Genomic DNA, 17,400 nt, shown 5'->3' with positions numbered 1-17,400 from the left:
AAATTTCTGTCTTTCTCTTGCCATCCTCTTCCTTCCTGGCTCCACTGAGGATCTCCTCCATTGTCTGGAATCCCTCTGGTATCCCAGATACTGCCTAGCTCCAGCATATTAGAGAAAACATATGTCCCTTCTCTTTCTGTGCTTGGCTAATCTCACTTAACATAATGTTCTCCAGGTCTTTCCATCTTCTTACAAATGACATAATTTTGTTCTTTATTGCTGAGTAGAAGAATTCCGTTGTCTGTATTTCCCAAAATTTTATAATCTATTCACTATTCATCTTTTGATGGATACCTAGGTTGCTTCCATAGTTTTGCAATTGTGAATTGTGCTGCTATAAACATGAGTATGCATATGTTACTGTAGTTCCCTGGTTTCAACGCCTTTGGAAAGATACCTAGTAGTGGTGTAGCAGGATCATATGGTGGGTCCATACTGAGTTTTCTAAGGAATCTCCACACTGATATCCATAGTGGCTGAAATAGTTTGCACTTTTTCCAACAGTGTAGGAGAGTTCCTATTTTCCCACATCCTTACCAACATTTATTGTTATTTGACTCCTTTATGCTTGCCCTTCTGGTTAGGGTTAGATGGAATCTCAGTGTAGTTTTGATTTGCATCTCTGTGATTGCTAATGATGTTGAACATTTTTCTTGTACCTATTGGACATTTGTATCTTTTCTTTTGTGAAGTGTCTATTCAGTTTAGTTGTTCATTTCTTGATTGTGTTATTTGTTTTTCTAGTCCTTTAAGTTTTTTGTGTATTCTGGATATTAGCCCTCTATCAGAGGAATAGCTGATAAAGATAACTTCTAAACTCTTGTATGTATCCAATTGGTAGAATGAATGATTCCATATTTGTAGTTGTAAAGATGTCTGGGAAATGTGGTTTTTGGCTTTTTGTGTTCATTTTGTTGTAGAAATTCTCTGGAATAATTGAGCCAACACCAGTTAAGGTGAAAAGAGAAAGTTTATTATACCAGCAGGCTGAGGTTAGAATATTTCCTGAAAAACCCTGGCCCTGAACTCTATGTGATCTCCCATTTTATAGATTTGTGACAAAGGGAGGAAGCAGGCGGGCAGGCTTAAAGGGGTTGAAATGTGACAATGATGGAAGTTGGGTGTGGAGAAGGTAAGAGAGGAAAATTGCTGAGCAAGACTGACATATGTATCTTTTACAAGCAATTTTCTGTACCTGTCGTCCTGCAAGTCACTTATCTATAGTTACATTCTTAGTAGGTATTTAAGTTTAGGAGTTTTCTGCTCCCTCTTCCAGCCCAGCAAGCTGGTGCTTAGCAGAGAAAAGAAAGTGCCTTTCATGTTAAAGGATCAGCCTCTCCCTCTAAGCACCCTAGGGAGGTGGCCGGTAGGAGTAGGTTTCTGAGAGTAAATAAAGCATTAGCATGTTAAGAGAGGAGACAACTTAATTTAAATGTTTTCCTGTTTTGTTTTGTTTTGATAATATAGGCCTACTAGGTGTACCCCCCCCCTCGAGTTAAGTAATCAAATGGTATAAGGAGGTTGAAATGTCTTTGTTCATGGCCCAGGGGATGTAAAGCCTGAATTAACTGCCTGGGGCCATCTGAGGCTGATTAAAGAAAGACTGGTTTACCAACCTCTGAGTTTTTTCTCTGAAATCTGGCTGTGGCGAACTGCAACAGAAAGGAAGGGGGGGGGGGGATTTGGCCTTTCATTTTAGTAACTCTTTCGAATCTACTATAAAGACCTTCAGCAACTCAATGACACCCTGTTTCAAAATTAAAAAAAAAAAAAAAGAAGAAGAAGATCTGGGTTGTAGCTCAGAGGTAGAATGTACCTGGATTCAATCCCCATTACCAAACAAGGTGTGTGTGCACACAGGCCCGCACACGCACACACACAGACACACAGTATACAACTCATTGATTTTACAGTTTCATTAGAAGGATGTGGAATTATTCAGGTTGAGTGAGCCAATCCAGGATTTCTCACATTGTTTAAATGTGGCCCTGGAAATTATGTTTTTGAGCCAAAGAAAGGAACTAAATATCTCTACCCCTTTTTTTTATAGCTATGTTGATTTAATCATTTCACATTGTATGTATGTGTATATATGTATATATAAATATTAAAACATATTATAATCTATATATAGTTACAAAGATCAATAAAAATGTTAAAAATGAAAATGATAGTATTAGATGCTGACAATTTTCTATTTTAATGTGAACATTATAAACTATATTTAATATTATTAGAAATTATAACCATTAAATAATCTTAAAAATCTCATTTCACTCTTAATGATTTGAACTGTGAGGTAATGCAAACGGCACTTGAACATGCCACATTACTTAGGCTCTATTCTTAACTCTTGCTAAACAACTACCCAGTCATGGGCAAGCTCTTTAATCTTTATGGCAATCCATGACCAAAAAAAAAAAAAAAAAAAAAACCCTGTAAAAGTGCCTATTACAATGACTGGCATTGAATGTTTGTTAAAACTGAAGTTTTAACCCATTAAACAATTAACCTTTCTGTATTACAAACTAAGTTGTAGTACCCTCTTATCTGACATGTAGATCTGAAAAGACTCATTAAATTCAAATGAGACCAAGCCAAGATCCCATATTGCATATACACACTGAATCAAATGGCATAGTGTAGTGTTATTTATTTATTTATTTATTTATTTATTTATTTTATTTATTTATTTATTTATTTATTTATTTATTGTGGTACTGGGAACCCAGGAGCATTCTACCCCTGAGTTATAACCCCAGCCCCAGTTTTTATTCTTTTTTTTTGAAGCAGGGTCTTACTGAGATACAAAGGGCCTCACAAAGTACTGGAGGTTGTCTGCAAACAGCGATTCTCCTGTCTCAGCCTCCCAAATGGTAGCGCTCTTTTTAATCCACAGGCCACAAGCTAATTGCAGATTGAAGCAGCAACTTATGATGATGATGATGATGATGATGATGATGATGATGATGATGGTACTGGGGTTTCTGAAAACCCTTCAACCTCCGGGCTACACTCCCAGACACCTATTTTTTAAATTTTCATTTAGAAACGTGGTCTCTTAAGCAGGTGAGGCTGGCTTCGAACCGTGCGATCCTCCTGTCTCCGCCTCCCAAGCATGGGGATTACAAGCTTGCACCACCACACAGGGCAGCAATTATTATTTTTTTTATTGGAGTGTTATAGTCTCACATTATAATGTAGATCATGTTGACAATGACATACATTCTTACACAGTACTTGGTGCCCCCTCCTCCCCACTTCCCTCCTTCTCAATACCAAGTGTCCAGGTTAACAGGGTGTACATTCACATGTATACACAAGGTCATAGGTAGCATTTCCATTTATGAACCTCAGCCTTTTTTCTTCCCTCCCTTTCCTCCCTGGCTCCACTGAGGATCTCCTCCATTGTCTGGAATCCCTCTGGTATCCCAGATACTGCCTAGCTCCAGCATATTAGAGAAAACATATGTCCCTTCTCTTTCTGTGCTTGGCTAATCTCACTTAACATAATGTTCTCCAGGTCTTTCCATCTTCTTACAAATGACATAATTTTGTTCTTTATTGCTGAGTAGAAGAATTCCGTTGTCTGTATTTCCCAAAATTTTATAATCTATTCACTATTCATCTTTTGATGGATACCTAGGTTGCTTCCATAGTTTTGCAATTGTGAATTGTGCTGCTATAAACATGAGTATGCATATGTTACTGTAGTTCCCTGGTTTCAACGCCTTTGGAAAGATACCTAGTAGTGGTGTAGCAGGATCATATGGTGGGTCCATACTGAGTTTTCTAAGGAATCTCCACACTGATATCCATAGTGGCTGAAATAGTTTGCACTTTTTCCAACAGTGTAGGAGAGTTCCTATTTTCCCACATCCTTACCAACATTTATTGTTATTTGACTCCTTTATGCTTGCCCTTCTGGTTAGGGTTAGATGGAATCTCAGTGTAGTTTTGATTTGCATCTCTGTGATTGCTAATGATGTTGAACATTTTTCTTGTACCTATTGGACATTTGTATCTTTTCTTTTGTGAAGTGTCTATTCAGTTTAGTTGTTCATTTCTTGATTGTGTTATTTGTTTTTCTAGTCCTTTAAGTTTTTTGTGTATTCTGGATATTAGCCCTCTATCAGAGGGATAGCTGGCAAAGATCTCTCCCATTCTGTAGGCTTCTTCTTTAGATTTTTTTTGTTGTTGCTGTTGAGGTATTGTGGATGGAACCTAGGGCCATTCTAACTCTGAGCTACACCCCCAGCCTTATTTTTATTCTATATTTTGAAGCAGGGACTCACTGAGTTGCAAAGGCCTCACTAAGTATCTGAGACTACCCCCGAAATGATATCCTCCTGTCTCAGCTTCCCAAATGCTGGGATGACAAGCATCAGCCACTATGCCCAGCTTTAGGTCCTTGATGATTTCCTTTGAATAGCAGAAACTTTTTAGTTTGATAGCATCCCACTTGTTAATTCTTGTTTTAATTTCTTGAACTTTTATATACCTTATTTTTTAGAGGAAGATATTCTTTTAGAATATTTACAGCTGGGTGTGGTGGCGCATGCTTGTAATCCCCACACTTGGGAGGCTGAGGCAGGAGGATTGCACGGGTTCGAAGCCAGCCTCAGCTGGCTTAAGAGACCTTGTTTCCTAATAAAATATAAAATAGGTCTGTGAGTGTAGCCCAGAGGTAGAAGACCCCTGGGTTCCACCCACAGTACCACAATAAATAAATAAAAATAAAATATTTACAATTAGGCTTCTGCATGGTGGCATACAACAGGAGGATCACAGGTTTGAAGATGGTTTCAGCAAGTGGTGAGACTTTCATCAACCTAGTGAGACCTTGTTTCCAAATAAAAATAAAAATTGGGCTGGTGGTGTCACTCACAGGTAGAAGCCACTAGGTTCAATCTCTAGTGCTACAAAAATTATATTTACAATGAAAAATTAGTGTTCTTGCTGACATGGTGGCAGACACTTGTAAACCCAGCACTTGGGAGGCTGAGACAAGAGGATCACACAGGTTTAAAGCCAGCCTCAGCTACTTAGTGAGTCAGCAATTTAGTGCGACCCTGTTTCCAATAAAGTATAAAAATAGATCTGGGAGTATATCCTGGAGATAGAAAAGTCCCTGGGTTCCATCCTCAGTACCACAAAAAAATTAGTGCTCTTTTCTCTTAACGTTAACCTATGTTTAAATTAGGTTGCTTTTAAAAGAAGACTAAAGCCAGGCATGGTGGCGCATGCTTGTAATCCCCATGCTTGGGAGGCTGAGACAGGAGGATCGTGCAGGTTCAAAGCCAACCTTGCTGGCTTAAGAGACCCTGTTTCCAAATTACATATATATATATATATATATATATATATATATATATATATATATATGGTCTGGGAGTGTAACCTGGAGGTAGAAGGGATTCCAGGAACCCCAGTACCACCAAATAAATAAATAAAGACTAAATTTCCGGCCATGGTGGCACACACCTGTAATCCCAGTTCTTGGGAGGCTAACACAGGAGGATCAAAAGTTTAAGGATAATCTCAGCAATGTATCAAAACTCTCAGCAACCTAGTGAGACCCTGTTTCAAAACAAATATACAAACAAAAAATATTAAAATACCTGGAAGTGTAGTTTAAGTGTAGTTTAGGGTTCAATCCCCAGTCTATGTCTCTTTGTCTGTCTCTCTGCTCTTGCTCTCTCTCTCTCTCTCTCTCTCTCTCTCTCTCTCTCTCTCTCTCACACACACACACACACACACACACACACACACACACCCCTAAATAAAGTTACTCTTAAGCTCAAAAAGAATTTTTTTAAAAAGTATGAAGATTAGTTAGGAGCAGTAGCATGTGTCTGTAATCCCAGTAGTTGGGAGCCTGAGACAGGAAGATCACAGTTTGAGGCCAGCCTAAGCAACTGAGTGAGACCTTGTTAAAAATAAAAAGGGCTGGGATTTTAGCTCAGAGTGTGATAAAATGAGCCTAGGCCTTAGCTTCAGTAATACCATGATGTTAACCTAGGTGACCCCAAGGCACTAATGTTTGTCAGCCTGAGAACTAATGTTAATCACCAGGTATCTTGCTAGTCACACATAACTGCCAGTTTGGCTTCTGTAACTTCTGCTTAGCTCACACCTTCAGGGAAACAAAGGCTGTTAGTAACATCTATCCTTAAAACAATCAGAAGGTGGAAAACAAAAGGGAGAGACATGGGTTGTTGAGCTCCTGCACAATGCTGTTCCTGGATTCTGTACTTTTCACTTGATTTGCACACCCACTGAAAGAAACTGTAGAGAATTGTCCATATCTGTGAGAACCTAAACTCTTTATTCTTGAGCTTGTGATTTTGATGTATAAAAGGAGCCCTGAGAAACAGCTCAAGGCTGCACTCAGAACTAAATATGCTGCAGTATAGTCACTGGCTGGCTATAAAGACTTTCTATTTGGCTTAAACTAAGTCTGAGTGGTCTTCTCTTATAGTTGCTGTATAACATTTGGAGGCCCCAGCGAGATCTACAGAGACTTTGACCCCAGACTTCTGGGGCACCCCAGTCTCAGAGGCCTGGGCCAAGGGGACTAGACACCAGAAGGGAAGGTACCACCTGACATGATCTAGGGCCTCAGGAGATCTGGTTTCAACTTTCTTCTGCCTCTGGCAGGATGGCAGGGGATACACCTAAAATTAACACCTAAAAGAAAGTCAGCTGTGTCTGTAATCCTCTAGAGGTAAGTAAATCTGGAAATGGGAGCCCAGCAGGATGGATCCTTTAGGGGAGGATAAATGCACCTATTGCAAGCAAAAAGGTCATTTAAAAATGCCCTCAGAGCCGGGTATGGTGGCGCACACTTGTAATCCCAGCATTCGGGAGGCTGAGACTGGAGGATCACAGTTCACAGACAGTCTCAGCTACTTAGTGAGGCTCTCTGCAATTTAGTGAGACCCTGTTTAAAAATAAATAATAAAAAATAGGGCAGGGGATGTAGCTCAGAAGTCAAATGCCTCTGGGTTCCATCCCAGACCTGCAAAAAAAATTCCCTCAGAGAGACAAAAAGACAGACAAATATACTGTCTTCAACTTCAAAAAAGACTGGCAGGGCAGTGGCCCCATCCTTGTAAGCCTCCCAGGAGTTATGGTAAAAGTAAATGTTGGGGAAACACCTATCCATTTCCTGATAGACACAGAAGTAGCTGTTTTGGTGCTCTAGAAATCTCTTGGATCTGTAACTCAGTAGCAGATGCAGATCCAGGGAGCTACAGGATGTGGATGGAAGCAGCTTTGTCCAGGATGGAATCAGGTTTGCGGAGGCAGCTGTTGTTACTGAAAAGTAAACTATCTGGGTTCAGTCCCTAAGCCAGGGAATATCCACACAAAATGCTGAACTTATAGCCCTTACCCAGGTGCTCTGCTGGAGAAAGGGAAAGGCTATCCTGCCTATATTGACAGCCAATATGCCCTTGCAATGGCCCATGTACAGGGAGGAGAGAGGACTCCTCATGTCTGCAGGAAAAAATTAAAACAAAGGTAAAATTCTGGCTCTGTTAAAGGCAGTTTGGCTTCCCCAGAAAGTAACCATTGTGTATTGCAAAAGCCTTCACTCAAAAGGCAAGAGGCAAAAGGCAACTGGCAGTTGAGGGAGCACATGTTGATGATAGATGCCACAAGAACTAAATATCTTGAACTGCTCATCTATCACATGGAGAATAGCTTCCCTGGAGAATTGTCTGGACTGGAACAAACTTTGTATGAACAAAAAATAAACTTAGTTCCTAAGACACTGAAAGTTTCAAATAGTTTATTACTGTAGTGAAACCTATAGCCATCTTTTTACCAATATGAAATCTAATTCCATCTAAATTTAGAGCACTTAATCTGTGATCCACAATCCTCTACGCTCCCCCTGAAGAATTTCCTGTATGGAACTTAAAAGGTCTGTAAAGTTGAATGAAAATGCCTTTATTTTCACTAATCTATACTCAAAATTTAGCATTGCCTTTGCTTGTGTGTATAGGAAAAAATAACAGTAGTATTAGCACTACCTGCGACTTAGAAGCAAACAGGATCTACATGTATTTTATATTAGCTTAAATTTATTGTTAATATCTCAAATAGAATCCATACTTATTCCACTTTTTTTTGGTGGTACTGGGGGTAGAACCCAGAGGCTTTCTACCTCTGGGCTACCCTTCCAGAGCTATTTTATATTTTATTTGGAAACCAGGTCTTACTAAGTTGCCGAGAGCCTCACTAAGTAGCTGAGGCTGGCTTCAAACCTGTGTGATCCTCCTGTCTCAGCCTCCCAAGCGCGGGGATTATTACCATTTTAAAATCATTATATTAGCTGGGCATGGTGGCGCATGCTTGTAATCCCTGCGCTTGGGATGCTTGGGAAGCATTTGATAAAATCCAACATCCATTTATGATAAAAACTCTGCAGAGAATTGGAATAGAAGGAACATATCTCAACATCATAAAGGCAATCTATAATAAGCCCACTGCCAACATCATATTAAATGGGGAAAAACTTCAAGAATTCCCCCTGAAAATAGGAATGAGACAAGGATGTCCCTTATCACCACTTATCTTCAAGATAGTACTAGAGACTTTAGCCAGAGCAATAAGGCAAGAAAAGGAAATCAAAGGAGTACAAATAGGAAAAGCAGAACTCAAACATTCACTATTTGCAGATGACATGATACTATATTTAGAAAACCCAACAAACTCAACCAAAAGGCTTATAGAACTGATCAACAAATTCAGCAAAGTATCTGGATACAAAATCAATCTTAAAAAATCAGAAGCCTTCCTGTACACCAACCATAAATCCACTGAAAAAGAAATTCAGAAAACACTTCCACTCAGGATCTCCCACAAAAAAAGTACTTAGGAATAAACTTAACCAAGGAGGTAAAAGATCTCTACAAAGAAAATTATAAAACATTGAAAAAAGAAATCAAAGAAGATCTTGGAAGATGGAAAGATCTTCCATGTTCATGGATTGGCAGAATAAATATTATTAAAATGGCCATCCTTCCAAAAGTTATCTATAGATTTAATGCAATGCCCATTAAAATACCAAGATCATTCCTCACAGACATAGAAAAATCAGTCCTTAAGTTTATTTGGAATAACAAAAATCCCAGAATAGCTAAAGTAGTTCTCAGCAAAAAAAAAAAAAAAAAAAACAAAAACAAAACCATGCAGGAGGAATTACAATACCTGATTTTAAGCTATACTACAAAGCCATTGTAATAAAAACAGAATGGTACTGGCACAAAAACAGATACATAGACCAATGGAGCAGTATAGAAGACCCAGAAACAAGTCCACACACTTTCAGCCAATTGATTTTTGACAAAGGGGCCAAAAACATACACCGAGAAAAATATATCCTGTTCAACAAATGGTGTTAGCAAAACTGGTTAACCATATGCAGAAAATTGGAAATTAATCCCACTTTCTCACCCTGCACAAGAGTCAATTCAAGATGGATCAAAGACTTGGAAATTAAACCAGAGACCTTGAAGCTCCTTGAAGAGGGCATAGGTCCAACAGTGCAACACATAGGCACAGATAAACATTTCCTCAACAAGACCCCAAAGGCATAACAAATTAAAAGGCAAATCAATATGTGGGATTGAATGAAACTGAAGAGCTTCTGTTCAGCAAAGGAAACTGTCAAGAACCTCAACTGAGAGCCGATAGAAGACTAATATATAGAATATACAGAGAACTCAAGAAACTCAACACTAAGAAAACAAAGCATCCAATAAAAAATGGGGAAGCTAACTAAATAGACACTTCACGAAAGAAGAAATTCAAATGGCCAATAAATGCATGAAAAAATGCTCAACATCACTGGCAATCAGAGAGATGCAAATCAAAACTATCCTGAGATTTCACCTAACTCCACCTAGATTGGCAATCATTCAAAACACAAACAACAACACATACTGGCAAGGATGTAAAGTGCCAAGACATCCTGCTGCCTCGGCATCTATGTGTTGAGACCCCACTCCACATAGTTAATCGGCAGAACGCCCCGAGAAAGAGGTATCGTCTCTGGCCAAAATATCCCCCACTTTTACCCGTCATGACTATTAATATTTCCTTTAACTTTCTACACGAATTGCTCCAGTGATGTGAAATCAGGACTATAAATAGAAATTGAGTCCGTGGATATAAATTTTCTAATAATTTGTATAAACGTCCTTGGCTTTGCTCAATAGTAAGGAAAAAACTGGCCAGAACTCAGATGCTGTGATAAGCATTCCAGCTGCAGCAATCACAAAGGGTCTCCGATCCTCACTCCTATCACTAGGTTAAGCTATTAACTCCGGTAACCGATAGCTCAGTTTAAGAAAACTTTGTTTACCCTTGAGATCCTGCCTAGAGACAGAGAAGATAAAATTTTGTGTGTGACTTCGAAGCAATTTAGTTGATGAACAACTTAGTTGCCAAAATACAATAGAGCCAAGGAGAAAGATTGTTGACCTTCACGCCCAGTGTGAGCGTTCCCCGAAACAGGGAGAATGCCGCATGGCTAGAAATGAAAATGACAAAATAAAGGACAGATATTCTAAATATATATGTATGAAGGAAAGGAAATACCGTAAGAGTAAGAAAGCACTTTTTCATGAAGAAGAGCTTATCATAAGAACGTCCCGACTGGGAAAGAAAGGAATTAGAAAGTTAGAAGCAGGTTGCAGAGGGTTTGTGATAAGGAAATGGATTATTAGAGACCAATAGGCCTTTAATAGGCTTTTGTCTAAAAAAGAGTGTTCAGCAGTCAAGGAAATACATCTGACAACTAAATCCAAGAACTTCACAGTGTTATTTGTGGTGTCTTATTTGCCAAGCTGTGTTGTGAGTTTTTGTAAGCTTTCAGACTTCAGAAGGCAAAGCGGATGAGATCTGAGAGACTCCCATCGCATCTCCCTGGACCGCCACAGCTCCCCATGCTTGTCATATGGATATAGATGGAAACTTCAAAAAAGAAAAAAAAAAGAAGATTCCATGAGAAGGCGTATTCTCCAAGCCCTGGGCCTTGGGCGTGCCTGTATTGCCTTTGGAATTTACCTTTGGACCTGCCCTGCTGCAATATAGAAAGAAAGATCCGGAGCTTATCTCCTAAATGCTGGACTAGTCATTTACTTTGTTTATATGTAATCCACTATTGTTTTGCTGTGATTGCCCCCCTTCCCTTTCTTTTTTTTTCTCTCCTATTATTAATCTCACTGGTTAAGGGTATAAATTTCTCTGGGTTCCTGTAATAAATTGTCATTGGCTCAAGAAGCCTTTGTCCACCTCAAATTCTTTCCCAAGCTCCGTACCTAAAAACTTAGGGAATTCATAGAGGGGAAGGAATTGCTGCAGATAAGTTTCTGCAGAACTCCACCTGCCTTTTGCCCCATCTTTCTGAGGATTTGACCGGGAGCTGACAATAACGACCCAACTGAGATTAGTCGGCGACAGTAAAGAAGTGGGAACTCTAAGACATTGTTGGTGGGATTGCAAATTAGTGCAACCACTTTGGAAAACAGTATGGAGAATCCTCAGAAGAATGGGAACAAATCTACCATTTGATCCGGCAATACCATTTCGGGGTATCTACTCAAAAGAAAGGAAACTAAACTACCAAACTAATGCATGTGTATCTATGTTCATAGCTGCACAATTCATCATAGCCAAACTATGGAACCAGCCAAGATGTCCATCACCAGATGAATGGATTACAAAACTGTGGGATATGTATACAATCGAATTTTACTCAGTCATTAAAAAAACTCAATTACATCATTTTCAGGGAAATGGATGGAACTGGAGGACATTATGCTAAGTGAGATTAGTCAGTCACAAAAAATAAGAAATCAGATGCTTTCCCTAATATGTGAAAGCTAGGGAGAAATGGGTCATAGGAGGAACTCTAGATGAAAAAGGAAATCCTATAGAGGAGCAAACAAGATAACCAAAAGGAGGAGAATGGAGGTGGGGAGAAGAAAAATCTCTAAAACACACAATGTACTTAAACATATCGAAGTCAACCACTAAGCCAAGCAAGGGAGGGAGGGATGGAGAGGGAATGGGGTGGGAATTAGGTAGGGGTTAAATCAGCGATGTGCACATGTATGTACACACAAGTGTTTTACCCCAATATGATGTATGAATATACTGCACCAATAAAAAATTAAAAAAAGAAAACTCAAAGAGATTTGAGGGAAAAGTAAGAATTTCCCACATTCTTGACTATTATATCTCCCAGTATGAGTTCTCACTTGGTCGTAAAAGAATGAGAAAGACTTGGAAACATTCATATTTTTAATATTATTTGATTCATCTTCTGAGTGTGTTCTTATATTAGTAAGAAGAAATATAATTTAACACATTTCTTATTCTTCTATGGTTTCTCCTTAATGGGGATTTTCACACATCTTTTTAAGAACAAGTTACAATAGAATTTCCCTACACTCCTTACTTATATTAATAAGGTTTTTCTCTAGTGTGAATTCTCATGTGTTTCATGAGAGATAATGAGAAATTGGAGAGTGTATTACTCAGGGTTCTCTAGAGAAACATATAGAAAAATGAGAGAAGGGGAGAAAGAAACAGAGACAGAGACAGAGAGAGAGTTTATAATAGAAGGTGGCTCATACACTATAAATGATGAGAAGTCCAACAATATGCCATCTCCAAGCTGAAATACTTGCTGTGCTGTTGGCAAAGCTCAGTTCAAGTGCAAAGACCTGAAACTTAGGGGCTTCTCAGCCAAGTCCTTGAGTTTGAAGGTTAAAAAAACAGGAGTTCTGATTTTCAAGATCAGGAGAATATTGGCTTCCCAGCTTCAGAAGACAAAGCAAACTCATTTCCTTTGCCTTTTTCTTTTACTCATGCTCTCAATCAATTGGCTAGTGCTTGCTCTTATTGGGTGAGAGTGTATTGTCCTTACTAAATCCACCGATTCAAATGCCAATATATTCCAGATACCATTCACAGATCCACAGAAATAATGATATACCAGATCTCTACATATTCCTTAACCCAGTCAAACTGATATTTAAAATTAACCATTGCACACAGTATTTGTGTCCAATGTGCAATGTACAGTAGAAGATTAAAAAATAAACAAAAGATTTGTTGTATTTCCCACATTTCTCATATGTATAGTATTCTTTTCTCATATATTTTTTGCTTATAGAATAAACATTGAGAAGTAAGTGAAGGCTTTTCCACATATGTTTTATCCTTTAATTTTTTTCCAATAGGATACAATATATGAGTTTTGACATGTACATTAAGGAAGTAAAAAATAAATACTTTCTCACATTGCTTTATCTTCAGAGGGTAAAAATCTATTACATGTTCTCATGTGTATAGTAAGGGATAAGAGGCAATTGAAAGTTTTCCCATGCTTTTTGGATCCATAGAGAATGTTCACATATTTTCTCAGTGATAAAAGAAAATGTAATCATTTTCACCTTTCTTTTTTTTTTTAAATAAGAAAAAGTCTGTTCAGGAACAGACTGTATATGTTTAATGTTCAATTGTGAAAGAGAACACCAAGAATAATCACAGCAGTACAAACAGTTGAACCTGGAATGGAAGGAAAACACTTTTAAAAATCTACAGCTGGGCATGGTGGCACAAGATCGTAATCCCAGCATTTGGGAGGCTGAGACCAGAGGATGGAGGTTCGCAGACAGCCTCAGCTACTTACCGAGGCCCTCTGCAATTGAGATCCTGTTTCAAACTAAAGAGTAAAAAATAGGGCTGTGGGTGTAGCTCAGAGGTCAAATGCCCCTGGTTCCATCCCCAGACCCACACACACAAAAAAAAAATCTAGAATCAAATTAAGCTAAAGAGCCATTTATTGAGCTCTGATCACATTAATCATTTTGCTAAAGTAAAATTATTCTACATATAAAATATATTTGTGGTACTGGGGATAGAACCTAGGGGTATTCTACCTCCAAGCTACAGCCCCAGCCCTATTTTTTTAAACTTTTTTTTAGTATGCTTTTTTTTTAATTTAAAAATTTTTTTTCTTTTTTTTTCTTTTTTTTTAATTGGTGCACTGTATTCATACATCATAGTGGGATACATACTTTTGTAGACATACATGCACACATCACCCAGTCAGCCCCCACCCGATCCCCACCCCATTCTCTCCCCATCCCTCCCTCCCATGCTTGGCTTAGTGGTTGACATCTAGTATTATAGCAATTTATCCAAAATTAAAAATGATAATCTCACATAACAGTTTCATTTGTCTGATACCAAGCTTTTGATGACTTAAAGATAATATTTCAATATTTCTTTTTGCTTTCTTTCTTACCAGAGAATATTTTTTTTAGGTGAAACTATCATATATTTATATATTTATTTTTCAGAAAAAAAATCTATCCTAATATGGAATATGGATTCTAGATACCCAAAACGATCTCGAAAAAGAACAAAGCTAGAAGATATATATTTTCTGATTTCAAACCATATAAAGCTACAATAATTGAAACAGTGTAGTACTGTTCTAAAGGCAGATATATAAACCATTGGAGTTAAATAAAAGCCTAGAGCTAAATTCTTCCCTATATTATCAAGTTATTTTTGACGAGGTTTCCACGAACATTTGGTGGTGGAAATAATAATCTTTTAACTAAATATTGTTGAGAAATAATAATTACATGGAAAAGAATAAAATTAGACCCTTACCTAATCCCATATACAAGTATTAACTCAAAATAGATAAAAGACCTAAATATAAATCTTAAGACTATAAACTTTTAGAAGAAAATCTGGGTCATAAAACCTCACAACATTGAAATTGGCAGTGATTTCTTGGATATGATTTCAATGGCACAGGCAACAGAAGAGTAGACAAACTCCCTAAAAAATAAAAAATATTGTATATCCAAAGACAATGTAAACAGGGTTAAAAGTTACTAATAGAATTGGATAAAATATTTCCAAATGCTATATCTGAAGGTATATTAATATTCCAACTAGAAATCCTAAAAATTAACAACAATAAAGGCAAACAATACCGTTTAGAGATAGGTAAAAGACTAACATAAATAATGAATCTCCACAGATAACCAATCTTAGTTGTATGTTGGATGGAAAATCTTGTTTCTCTGGTTCTGGTGTGTATTACCTATTTCTTCTTTGTAGTTAATCTCTTTGAGTATTTTCTCTAGTGCTGGTTTTGAAGACATAAATTCCTTCAGTTTCTGTTTGTCATGGAAGCTTCTTATTTCTCCATCTAATTTGATAGAAAGTTTTGCTGGGTAGAAAATTTTTGGCTGGAAGTTGTTTTCTTTCAGAGTTTGGAATATGTTACTCCAAGCCCTTCTGGCTCTCATGACTTGGTTTGGGAAGTCCGGAGTGATTCTAATTGGCTTGCCTCTGAATGTCACTTGGCCCTTTGTTTTTGTTGCCTTTAAGATTCTCTGCTTGGCTTCCACATTGGTCATTTTGACAATTATGTGGCGTGGGGATCCTCTTCTCCGATCCTGTCTAAAGGGAGTTCTATAAGTTTCCTGGACCTGTGTATCAACCTCTTGCTCTATGTTTGGAAAATTTTCTGCTATTACTTCCTTGAAGAGATTGTTGATCCCTTTGGTATCACTTTCTTTTCCAATTATTCTTAGGTTAGCTCTCTTAAAATGGGCCCATATTTCTTCAATGTCAGATTCCTGCTGTCGGATATTTTTTTCTAGATTAGAAACTATGCGTTCATTTTTGGAATGATCATCTTCTAAGAGTGAGATTCTGTTCTCCATGTGGTCTAATCAGTTGTTTGTGCTTTGAATTGAGGCCTTTACTTCATTAATTGCATCCTTTATCTCTTTTGGCTCTCTCTGAGTTCTTTTCAAAGCACCTCTATTATTTCTACAGTTATTTTCCTGATTTGATCTTCTAGAAATCTCTGATTTTCTGTTTTATCAGGTTCTGATGTTGTGGGGTTGTGGGCATTCATTGCTCCAGTGTTATTCCTCTTTCCCATGATTTTGGAAGTTTGTGCCTTCTCTGGGTTCTTCGCTTGGGTCACTATGACTTCACTTAAAGTGCTCTGGATCTCGAGTCTGTAGTATCTCAGACCCCACTACTCCTTTACTGGGTTGTATCACAGAGTCTCCGACCCAGGGAGTCGATAGAGGCTGCTTTAAACTATGGGGGGTGCCAGGTTGCACATTCTCCTATGGTGTGATATCTCTGCCACTGCCACTCCCCCACTGGGTCAAGTCCCAGGGAGTACAGTACTGGGATTTCTCCTCTGTGGCCTGCAATTTGACTCACTGTTCTTGAGTTCGCAGATGTAGCTGTACTGGACTCAGTGAATTCACTGCTGCTTCCACCGGTGGCAATATGGCACCGCTGCTACGCCCTCGGCCGTGAGGCTGGCTTATTTCTTCTTGGTTTTGAGTTTCACTCTGAGTCCCTGCAGCGTGTGCTGAGCTCAGCCAGTGGGAGCTTTAGATGTTCCCTGCGCTGAAAAATCCCTCCTGGCTGTTCCACAGCAGCTCACCTCGGCTTGTTGTAGCTGCTGGTGAACTCGTTGCTGCCGCTGGCAGTATGGCACTGCTGCCGCGTCCTCGGGTGTGAGGCCGGTGTATCTCCTCTGAGCTCTGTTCTCAGTCTGCTTTCTCTCTGGAGCCTGGTGATTTTTTTGTTTCTCTGGTGATGGTGTTTTCTGGCTATGAAAGGTGCTGATTTTGTGGTAATGGAGATTGGTTGTTAGCGGGGCTCTTAATCCCCGCTTTTCTCAGTCGCCATCTCTCACCTTTCTTATAAGACTTATCTTTACTCTTATTTGTAAGATATATGGCAGTGGATTAAGAATAAAGGGTCTACTACATTTGGTATATTTATAGTATTCCTCTCCAATGTGAATTTGGAGGCGGGGTGATACCAGTTATTAAACCCAGAGGCATTCTACCTCCAAGCTACACCCCAGCCCAAGTTTTTTTAGTGATTTAGAATTTTCTTTTTTTAAATATATTTTTATTGGTGCATTTTAGTCATACAACTTAATGGAATAAAAAACTTGTGGAGAGCCAGGCATGGTGGTGCATCCTTTTAAACCCAGGATTTGGGAGACTGAGACAGGAGGATCGCAGTTCACAGACAGCCTCAGCTACTTAGTGAGGCCCTCTGCAATTTAGTGAGACCTTGTTTAAAAATAAAGAATAAAAAATAGGGCAGGGGGTGTAGCTCACAGGTCAAATGCCCCTGAATTCCATCCCTAGACCCGCAAAAAAAAAAAAAACCAGCTTGTGGAGATATGCATACACCCAATTAGCCCTAATACAATCCCCATCCCATTCCCTCCTCCTCCCTCCTTCCCATGCTTGATTTAGTGATTGGCTTTGATATGTTTGTTTAAGTACATTATGTGCTTTAAAG

General features: G+C 38.6%; 1 protein-coding gene across 2 annotated transcripts in view; it reads right to left on the bottom strand.

Moving 5' to 3' along the window:
* The window catches only part of LOC308274983 (protocadherin gamma-C4), a gene marked incomplete at both ends in the record, with an annotated part of 798,148 nt that overhangs the window by 290,694 nt on the left and 490,054 nt on the right, over positions 1-17,400 (bottom strand). The window lies entirely within an intron of this gene.

The sequence above is a fragment of the Muscardinus avellanarius genome, assembly GCF_963383645.1.
Source record: "Muscardinus avellanarius genome assembly, chromosome: 1".
Lineage (NCBI taxonomy): Eukaryota > Metazoa > Chordata > Mammalia > Rodentia > Gliridae > Muscardinus > Muscardinus avellanarius.
Note: the sequence above shows the minus strand (reverse complement) of the source record. Positions and strands in the feature narration are given on the sequence as shown.